A 10,008-nucleotide genomic window follows, 5' to 3' on the forward strand; every position below is an offset into this window, starting at 1 on the left:
GAAGTCACTAATCAGTTGACTTGGAGTTTCTCCAAGGGGAGATTAGCTGGGATGGGCCTGGTTTAATCAGGTGAGGTATTAAAAGAGACAAGGCCCTCCTGAAATCACAGTTTGAAACCGTGAGGACTGAGGGAGAGGGTCACATGGTAAGGATCTAGAAGTAGCCTTTAGAAGCTGAGAGTAGTTCCCAGTCAACAGCTACAGGACAAAGGCATCTCAGTTCTGAGTCTGTGGCAACTTAAGGGAGCTTATTACTCAGTCGCTCAGCGTGTCTGACTCTCTGCAATCCCATGGACTGCAGGACATCAGGCTTCCCTGTCCTTCACTATCTCCCAGAGTTTGCTCTAACTCATGTCCATTGAGTCGGTGATACTATCTAACTATCTCCTCCTCTGTCACCTCCTTCTCCCTCCTTCCCTCTTTCTCAGCATCAGGGTCTTTTCCAATGTGTCGGCTCTTCGCATCACGTGGCCAAAGTATTGGCGCTTCAGCTTTAGCATCAGTCCTTCCAATGAATATTCAGTGTTGATTGCCTTTAGGATTGACGGGTTTGATCTCCTTGCAGTCCAAGAGGCTCTTGAGAGTCTTCTCCAGCACCACAGTTCAAAAGCACCAATTCTGAAGATAGTCTTGCTGTGGGTAAGCCTCCCAGTGAGAATCCAGCTCAGCCCACCCCACAGCTGAAGCCTTGTCAGACTATGAGCAGAGAGCTCAGCTAAAATGTGCCAACTTCTGACCCATGGACACCCTGAGTGCTCGTTCAGCCACTAAATTTATGGCTCTTTGTTACACAGTTTTGAAGATGAACACACCTCTTCTCTGCCTGGCTCACCTTCTCTTTGTTCAGGTCTCAAAGATCACCTTCCCAGAGGTCTTCCTGACACCCTGCTGTAGGCAGAACCCCCACCCCCACCCCATCCCATCAGCCTCCAGTCTCTTACCCACTCTAATGGCCTTCTAGCTCTTCTACCTGCCACAGCATAGATACCACATGCCTGCTGATTCTTAACCCATCTCCCCTGCAGATATGGAACTCTGGGGGAGGGGAGGTGGGGAGGGAAGAGGAGGGGCATGGCCTGACTGTCTACTGGCTGCTGTTGCTGCCCTGGGCCAAGAACTTGGCAAAGGAGAAGGCTTCCATCAACACTGGTTGAATGAACGAGTGAATGAATGAATGAACAAGCAATTGAATGAAGAACCAGCCAATTTTAGCTGCTCAGGAGCCCTGCCCAGTTGCAGCTCTTGTGGGGAGCAGATAAGCATGTGGTTTCCAAAGTTCCAATTCCTCTAGAGCAGCTGAAGTGCTCCCCATGACCTCTGTGGCCGAGAACCCCCTTCCAAGGCTCGTGTACTCTCAGGGTCAGCAGACTTCTTCCCAGAGCCTGGGTGCTCAGGCCGCGTCCCCAGGAGCCTGTCACCCTGTCAACTGAGCTCTCCATGCCTTGGTCTTCTTATCTACAAAATGGGTACAAGAAAGACTTCCCTGACGCTCCAGTGGCTAAGACTTCACCTTCCAATGCAGGGGGTGCAGGTCTGATCCCTGGTTGGGGAGCTAGCATACCACATGCCTCGTGGCCAAAAAACTAAAACATGAGACAGAAACAGTTGTAGCAGACGTAATAAAGACTTTGAAAATGGCCCATATCCAAAAAAAATCTTTTTAAAAAATGAGTACAAGAGTTTAACTGGCTCCCAAGACTTTTTGAGGATTAGGTGAACTCATTTGTACCCAGTTGTACCCAACACATTTGTCCCTAAAAGGTGCCCAGTTCACTTTAAGAAGTATTATAATGGAAATGAATTTGCAGCACTACCGAGAAGGGTGGTCTCCATCAAGAACCACCCACCAATTTTCTTGGTGCAAGCTGCAGTGTCTGACTGGCTCCATCTGGGCCATGAGACCAGAGGACCAGCAGACCCTTAGCATAGTGACACCCTAGGGCTGTGGGTAGAGGGGCTGTGTGAGCAGTTGAGGCGGTCAGTTTAGCAAGTGATGTCTTAGCTTGGGGGGTTCCCAAAGAGAAGCCATGGTCCTCCCCCTTCCTGCCCTGAGCAGATCCCGAATCTCCCCACCCCCACTGCCAACTTCACCAAGCAGGAAACAGAAATGCCTGGGCCCCCAGCCAACAGGCAAAAGAAACAAGCCTTTGGGGAGGGCAAATAAGTGCATGCCAAGGGCAGAGGGCCACTGGGCACAGGGCTGTGAAGCTGTGGGTGACCCTGGAGAAAGCAGACACCTGCCAGGCCCATCTCTGGGCTGGGGTCCCAGGAGGGACCACACCTCCAGTGGTGGGGCATGGCCAACAGGTCCCAGATTTACACTGGGACCAAGAGGGGGCCGCGAGTACTCCTGGCACATGGTGAGATGTGCCAGCCACAATCCCATCTCTTACTGACTCCCACCCCAGGCTTCCCCAGGTTGCCCTCTCCTTCCTCCCTCCCGCTGGGTCCCAAGGTGCCCAGTAGAGCAGAAGTGTTCTGGAAACAGGGTGTCGACAGAGCATTACCCCAACAGCCCTCAATGCCCTATCTCACCCCGTCAGTCAGAGCATTTCATCACATGCCCCCAAAAGTGAGCCACCCAGACTTCACAAGCTGTGCTCAGTGCCCTCCGAGCAAGTAATTCCCGACTAACATGTCAGCATGTTAACTAACTGGATGCCCTCAGTGGCTCAGATGGTAAAGAATCTGCCTGCAATGCAGGAGACCCAGGTTCGATCCCTGCGTTGTGAAGATCCCCTGGCGAAGGGAATGGCTACCCACTCCAGTATTCTTGCCTGGAGAACTTCATGGACAGAAGAGCTGGTGGGCTATAGTCCACGGAGTTGCAGAGTTGGGCACGACTGAGAGACAAACACGTTCACTTTCAACATGCCAGCAAATTGACAGCAGCTAAGTGAAGTGAAACTTGTTGTCACTGTTCAGTCATGTCCGACTCTTTGTGACCCCAAAGAGGGTCAGGACTGCAGTCAGGCTCCCCCATCCTCCACTATCTGCTGGAGTTTACTCAGATTCATGTCCATCGAGTCTGCGGTACTGTCTAACCATCTCATCCTCTGTCGTCCTCTTCTCCTCCTGCCTTCAATCTTTCCCAGCATCAGGGTATTTTCCAATGAATCAGCTCTTCACATTAGGTGGTCAAAGTATTGGAGCTTCAGCGTCAGCATCAGTCCTTCCAATGAACATTCAGGGTTGATAAGTGAAACTTAACATCCAGTAACCTTCACATGACACCCAAGCAAGGGACACCCTCACAGGCTCCTTGAGGAAACTACTCTCCCTCCACCCAACCCTTGAGCCTCCTGCCCCTCTCTGCAGCCAGCTGGTCACCCAAGAGACACTTCGCCTCCCTTGGTGGAGCAGGGCTGATAGACAAGAGCAGTCCATGTCCACTGACAGCCAGATGTTGGCAGATTCAAAATCAGCCCTGAGCGCACGAGGGCATCTGCCCTGTGCAGGCCTGCTAATTGGCCGTAGGAGACACAAGAGCCGGGCCACAGCCACACAGAGTGAGGAAATGGGGCAATGGGAGGGGAAGGCAGCTCCTGAGCCTCACTTATGCAAAGTTAGCTAAGTGGGTGTCCCTCCATCTGTGTTACATAACTCTCTCTGACCTGACAGAAGGAGGCCCTCGTCTCAGCCCGATTTCGGAGTCACCTGGAAAATGCAGATGCCAGAGTCCACTGCAGGGATTCCAAAGCAACTGGTCTGGGGCATGGCCTGGACACCAGGATTTTAAAAGCCCTTTGAATGACTCCAAAGGCAGACAGGGTTGAGAACACAGCTCCAGGTTCAGGAGCAGAGCCATGGCCCATGGAACAAAAGGCTGGACCCTACCCAACTTCAAGGATCACAGAGTCTTAGATGTAAGCTGAGCCTTAGAGTTGTGCAGTTCACAACCTGTGCAACTGGACACAGCACCCTTTTGGAGGCAGAGGAGAGAGTGAGCATTGAACACTCTTTGTTGATATATAACAACATGGTTCAAACCCTGGCCCTGCTGTTTGTTCAGGGAATTTGTACTCCAAATTCCCTCCAACCCTCTAATGGCCTGGAGAGGGAGACAGAAAACAAAGACTCTCACAAATGAATATATAATGACAGATTTGATAAACGCATGTGACAGAAAAGACGAGTCAGGTAAGGCAGGAGGCAAAATAATGGCCCCGCAAAGGAGTCCAAGCCCCAGTCTCCAGACTCTATGAATTACGTTAGGTTATATGACAAAGAGGAGTAAAGGCTGCAGAGAGAACTGAGGTTACTAAACAGCTGACCTTTTTTCGCTTAACATATGACACTAGATTTTTTTTTCTTAATTTTAAACGTTAGGTACAGCTGGAATATGTGATGATTTCATAGGCATAGATTGGAAGGTCTTAAAGTTGTGGAGTCACTTAGGCAGGAAACAGGATTAAGAAATACATGAGAAATCAGAAGATGAATGAAAACATCTAGACAAATTAGAACAACCCACTTTTAAGTGAACAAGGTAAGTTTTTTTTTAAATTTCTACTCATTTTATATTTCAAATTATATTGAGAAAATCTTTCTTACATTTTTATTAATTATTTTTATTGAGATATAATTGACATACAACATTATATTTGTTTCAGGTGTACAACAGAAGGAGTCAATAACTGTGTACATTGAGAAATGATCACCATGATAGCTAACATCCATCCCCATACATTGGAGAAGGAAATGGCAACCTACTCCAGTACTCTTGCCTGGAAAATCCCATGGATGGAGGAGCCTGGTAGGCTACAATCCATGCGGTCGCCAAGAGTCAGACACGACTGAGTGACTTCACTTTCACTTTTCACTTTCATGCATTGGAGAAGGAAATGGCAACCCACTCCAGTCTTCTTGCCTGGAGAATCCCAGGGATGGAGGAGCTTGGTGGGCTGCTGTCTATGGGGTCGCATAGAGTCGGACACGACTGAAGCGACTTAGCAGCAGCAGTAGCATCCCCACACATGGTTACAAAATACTTTTCTTTTTTTCTGCTGGTGAGGACTTCAAGTTAATCTACTCTCAGGAACTTATGTTTATTTATTTGGCTTCGCTGGGTCTTAGTTGTGGCACAGGAGCTTAGCTGCTCCATGGCACGTGGGATCTTCCCAGCTCAGGGATCGAACCAGGGATCTTTAGTTGTGGCCTGCGAACTTAGTTGCACTGTGTGGGATCTAGTTCCCTGACCAGGGATTGAACCTGGGCACATTGCATGGGGAGCGTGGACTTTTAGCCACTGGACCACCAGGGAAGTCCCTCTTAGCAACTTTTAAATATGCAATCTGGTATTATGAACTATTGTCCCCATGCCAGACGTTACATCCCCATGATTTATGTATCTAAACAGCTGACCTTGAGATGAAGCGATTATCCGGGATGATCCAGGTCCAATGTAATCACAAAGATCCTTCAGAATGGAAGATAACATATATATAATGTTACATGGCAATGACATCTCAAAAAAAAAAAAAAAGTGGAAGAGAATTGGAGAGAATCAGAGAGATGGCAGACTGAGAAAGACTTGGCCTTGAGCTTGCTGGAGGCAGGGGCCACCAGCCACGTCTCTGAATTCTGCGAGCAATCCAAATGAGCAGGAAACAGGTGCTTCCCAGATCTCTAGGAAGGAGTGTAGCCAACCACCACCTTGGGAGACCCCAAAACCACAAGCAAGTGGAGCCCCCTGCACTTATGACCCATGCACACTCAGCTCATAAAGGCTGTTGTTTACATCCACTCCATTTGTGAGGATGGGGTACAGCAGCAAATAGAAAAGCTATCTGGTCAGTGCCTAAAAGGAGGGCGGAGTCTAGTCTGGGGGTGGGGTCTAGCCTGGGGGTGGGAGAAGGCTTCCTGAAGAAGCAGCTCTAGAGGGGGAAGGGGAGACAGAGGGAACAGAAGGTGCGAGGGCCTCTAGGCCCGAGGAAACCTCGTGCAAGTGAGTAGAGGGCAGACCCCTGGGAACGTCATCACACTCACTGAGCCTCAGTTTCCTCCTCTGTGAAATGGGACTGTAAGAGCATTTCCTCTTTTGAGGGTGGAGGGAGGCTGGGAGCCCTGCAGTGACAGAGCAGACAGCCTGGGCCCTATGGTCAGACCAGAGCTGGATTCAACCTGGTCTTCTGGTCACCCCTGGGTGACCCGAGCAGCCCGCAGCCCCTCTCTGAGCCTTGCTTCTAGATCTCCTGGATGAGAGTGTGCTGGGAGTGCTTGACAAGTCCTGGTTATTTATCCCCATCATCATCAACGGGAGACTGGGGCCCAGAGATGGGAACGGACATGCCCAGGGTCACACGGAGACCTCAAGTCTGGCCTTCCTCCTCCCAGTGTCCAGGTGGGGACAGAGCTCAGGCTGCAGCCTCACACACCCTCCAAGCCTCCACTCTGATCAGCACCATCCTCACTAATCTGCAAAATTCGTTCTGTGTTGGCAGAACGAACCCAAGGTTTCTACACGCACATATCAGCAGCCTCGATGAAAACCAGCTGTGAGGTTTAAAATAGCCTCCCCAGGCTTCCAGAGATGCCAGGTCCCTGGCTGAGGGAGGAAAATTCAGGCCCGGGGTGGGGGCACCATCTTCAGAGAAGAATAACAGCTGCCATGTGTCCAGGCCCAGAGATCGTCTGAGAGATGGGTGAGCTGAACTTCCCAGAGAAGCATGGGTGCAGAGGAAACTGGTGGGGGGGGGAGGCAGTCCAGAAAGTCCCCCAAAGTGGGGCATCAGCTTATCCTTGTCAAGTCTTTCTCTCTCCTCTTCTCCCCCCATCTCTTCTTTTATCACCTAATAATTCAAAGATCAGGCTGTGGACAGACACTACCCAGCCTCCACCCCCACAAGCTCTGTGATCATAAGCAAGTGACTTCACTCCCTGAGCATCAGTTTCTTCATCTGTCAAATGGGGTCCCCACTTCACCAGGTGGCCCTGAGTGTCCACAGGACAGTGCAGTGAAGAGCTGACAGACAAGCCCATCAGCAGGTGCCTGACAGCTGGCTGCTACCCCAGAGGAGGGTGACGATGGTGACAACCCCTCTTCCCCACTTCTCTCCCCAGTCTTTCTCCCCTCCCCCAGCCCCCAGTCCTCTCCCTGCTCCCCTTGGGGCTCCTGGCCTGTCCCCTGGCGGGCTGAAGACAGATGATGTAATCTCAGAGCTGGGGGCCTGTTGGGCCAAATTCCACCCTCCGGGCAGCCCTGTTGCCCAGATGCACCCCACCTCTGGCTTGAAGAGGGAACCAGGGTCAGACACTAGACGCACATTCCCCATCAACTGTCACAATAACTCACAGGGGCCACTTGGTTCACGGTTGCCTCCACACCTAGATTGGTGTGTGGCACATAGTAGGTGCTCAATAAATATCTGCTGCTTGGCTGATGTGGTACTGTTATTGTCCCTATCTTACAGGTGAGAAACAGGCTCTGAAAGGTCAGCTGGGACGTAGCAGAGTACAGCCCTCCGAGTTTGAGGGAATCCAGGCTTAGAGGGGAAAGGTACAGTCCAAGGTCCCAGAAGCAGAGTGTGAACCCAACTTCACTGGCACCAAAGCATGAGTTTTAATCACCAAAGGATACCCCATTTATCACCTCCTCTGGCCAACTTCTGCACTCAGCTTCCTTGCAGTCCTTCCATGCACATGCTGTGTTGTCCTCAGTAACTCACACAACCTCTCTGAGCCTGTTTCTGAATTTATAAAACAGAAAACCCACCTTGCTGCACTCGGGCAGAACCTCCCTCAGCTCATTTTTCCTCTGGCTTCTCAGCCTCTAGTGGCCGGCTCAGACACGCAGTCCATGCCAAATAAATCTGTGTTGATTAATTGAAGAGACAAGTTTACTTTAGAGCATCAAAGTCTGCCCGGAAGGTTCTGGGTTGGTTGTCTCCGTGAACATATGCCTTCTCTCTTCACTTTAAAGAAGGAGAAACTGCAAAAAGCAGACGATGATTTAGGTGTGTGGTTTTTGCAAGAAAGATGTAAGCCGTTGGCAGACCCCTCAGGCCCTTGGAGAAAAGACCTCCTACATCAGAAAATAAGCCAACGAACGTGAATCATCAGGCTTTCCATTAAAATAAAATGTCAAAGGACTAGCTATCATACCAGCGGTGAGCCCAGCCTCAGAGGAAGGTTCTGACCAACACCCACTCCTGGTGCTGATGGCACAGGCTGCACAGGAGCCTCTCTCCTCTCTTCGCACTGGAAGGTTGTGCCAGGCCCCAGGAGACCCCATGAACAAGCCAAGGCCAGTCCCCCACCCGAGGGACCTCAGAGCTCAGCAGGAGGAGACTTGGAAGGTTCTGGGCAGAATCCTGAGGTTCCCAGTGGGCATGTTCAAGCACCATCTGGTGGTTTCTGGAGATCACAAAGAACTTTCCAGAGAGGGGAGGAAACATGCTTTGCCAGCAGAGTGTCACCTTAGGGCCAGTGTCAAGAGGCAGCCATCAGGGAAGCCCCAAGCCCCTTGCAGGAGCCTCCAGATGGCAGCCTTTGGTTTCATGCTGAGAGGCTCTAGGAGTCTCAGGGGGGTCTCCCACCCCCATCCCCAATTCCTGGCCTTCACCTCCAGAGCTCACCTTCTCTACCCCAGCTCACCTTCTCTGCCCATCCAGCAGAGCCCATCCCGGCCACCTGAGGCATGTCCCTGTCACAGCCTCACCCACAGCGTCCTGCCAGGCTGACTACAGCAGGAACTGCACAAACTTGCTGGCTTCTGGTCCAGGGGAACAAAGCTCACTTGGCCTTCAGTAGAACAGTTGGGAGAGCGTGTTTATCGTGGGCTCCATGTCCTGACCTGGGCTCCTGGCTGTTTCCATGACTGGGGACCCAGGGGGTGGGGGTCACTTTTACAGACTTTAAAGACCCTTCCAGCTGATCCCATCACCATCGCTGCTGCTGGGCTGGAGAGACCACGGCCCAGCCGGGATCAAACATGCTCATACTGCCAGGGAGAGTGAGGGGACAGGACCAGGGCGGTCACACACATGGGGACCAGTGTTCAGAAAGGCCCCACACTTGGTTTAATGCTGTGCTGTTGCCATCTTGAAAGTCTTGATACTTTTCAAACAAGGAGTTGCACATTTTTGTTTTGCACTAGGTCCCTAATTCCATAGCCCATCCTGGGAGAGGGGCTTCGAGGGTCCAGCCGGGGAGCTCCGTCACCGGGAGATTCCCAGACCTCAAGAAAAGACTTCAGAAATAGCAATCAGCACAAACCACAACCCAGTGCCCACACCAGGGGTCCAAGTGCCCACTTGCCTGCATACATTCACAATCACACAGCTGTGTTCATGGGAGTCCATGGGGCCCCCCACATTCATACACACTCATATGTGTTCACACATGAACATTCGTGTCACCCCCAGCCATGTGCTTTCTGCGCTGGAAGGGGCTTAGGAGACCTCAAAATGCCACTCCAACTCCCCTAGGCCACTGAGAAAGCAGTGAAAAACTCGGGGAGGGAGGCCATCAGGAGCAGGTCCCTGTCTGCCCCCCAGGAAAAGCAAGATCTCCCTCACCCAGGATCCCACTAAATCCCCAGACAACTCTATGCAGAACCCTCCACACAACTGATTCAGCTGAATTCCCACAGTCACTCATGTGGTAACGTTTGCATTATACCCATTTTAAGGATGGCAAAACTGAGGCTGCAAGAAGTGAAGCTGCTGACTGGAACAATGGCAGGCAGACTGGGGGACTCCATGCCCGACATTGACTCCTGAGACACGACAAGCCCCCAACCCCAGCTCACAGCAGACTTGCCCCTCCCACCCCCTCTTTCAGGATGCTCCCTCAGGGCTGCTCAGCCTGGTTCATGGTGGGGAGTTCTCCCAGTTTAGCCAGTGCTCACCCCTCTTCTCACCACAGGCACAGGTGAGGACAAGTCAATGCCCAGGGGTCCTCAGTTTGCTCTAAAGTCCCTGTCCCCCTGCCCTAGCCCCTTGGCCAGCCTTACCCTTTGACACCACAGACCAGGCAGTGGGAAGGAGCTGCTGATGTGACTACAAC

At 51.5% G+C, this 10,008-nt stretch overlaps 1 protein-coding gene and 1 long non-coding RNA gene across 3 annotated transcripts in view; one reads left to right on the top strand and one right to left on the bottom strand.

Annotated features, from left to right (window-relative positions):
• Positions 1-10,008, bottom strand: part of RBM38 (RNA binding motif protein 38) — a 124,326-nt gene that overhangs the window by 66,841 nt on the left and 47,477 nt on the right. The window lies entirely within an intron of this gene.
• Positions 6,559-7,821, top strand: LOC145533009 (uncharacterized). The gene is made up of 2 exons (XR_014073757.1): positions 6,559-6,644; positions 7,413-7,821. It is a non-coding gene; the product is annotated as an uncharacterized LOC145533009 (long non-coding RNA).

The sequence above is a fragment of the Giraffa tippelskirchi genome, chromosome 13, assembly GCF_054371585.1.
Source record: "Giraffa tippelskirchi isolate mGirTip1 chromosome 13, T2T-mGirTip1v1.2.pri, whole genome shotgun sequence".
NCBI classification, from domain to species: Eukaryota; Metazoa; Chordata; class Mammalia; order Artiodactyla; family Giraffidae; genus Giraffa; species Giraffa tippelskirchi.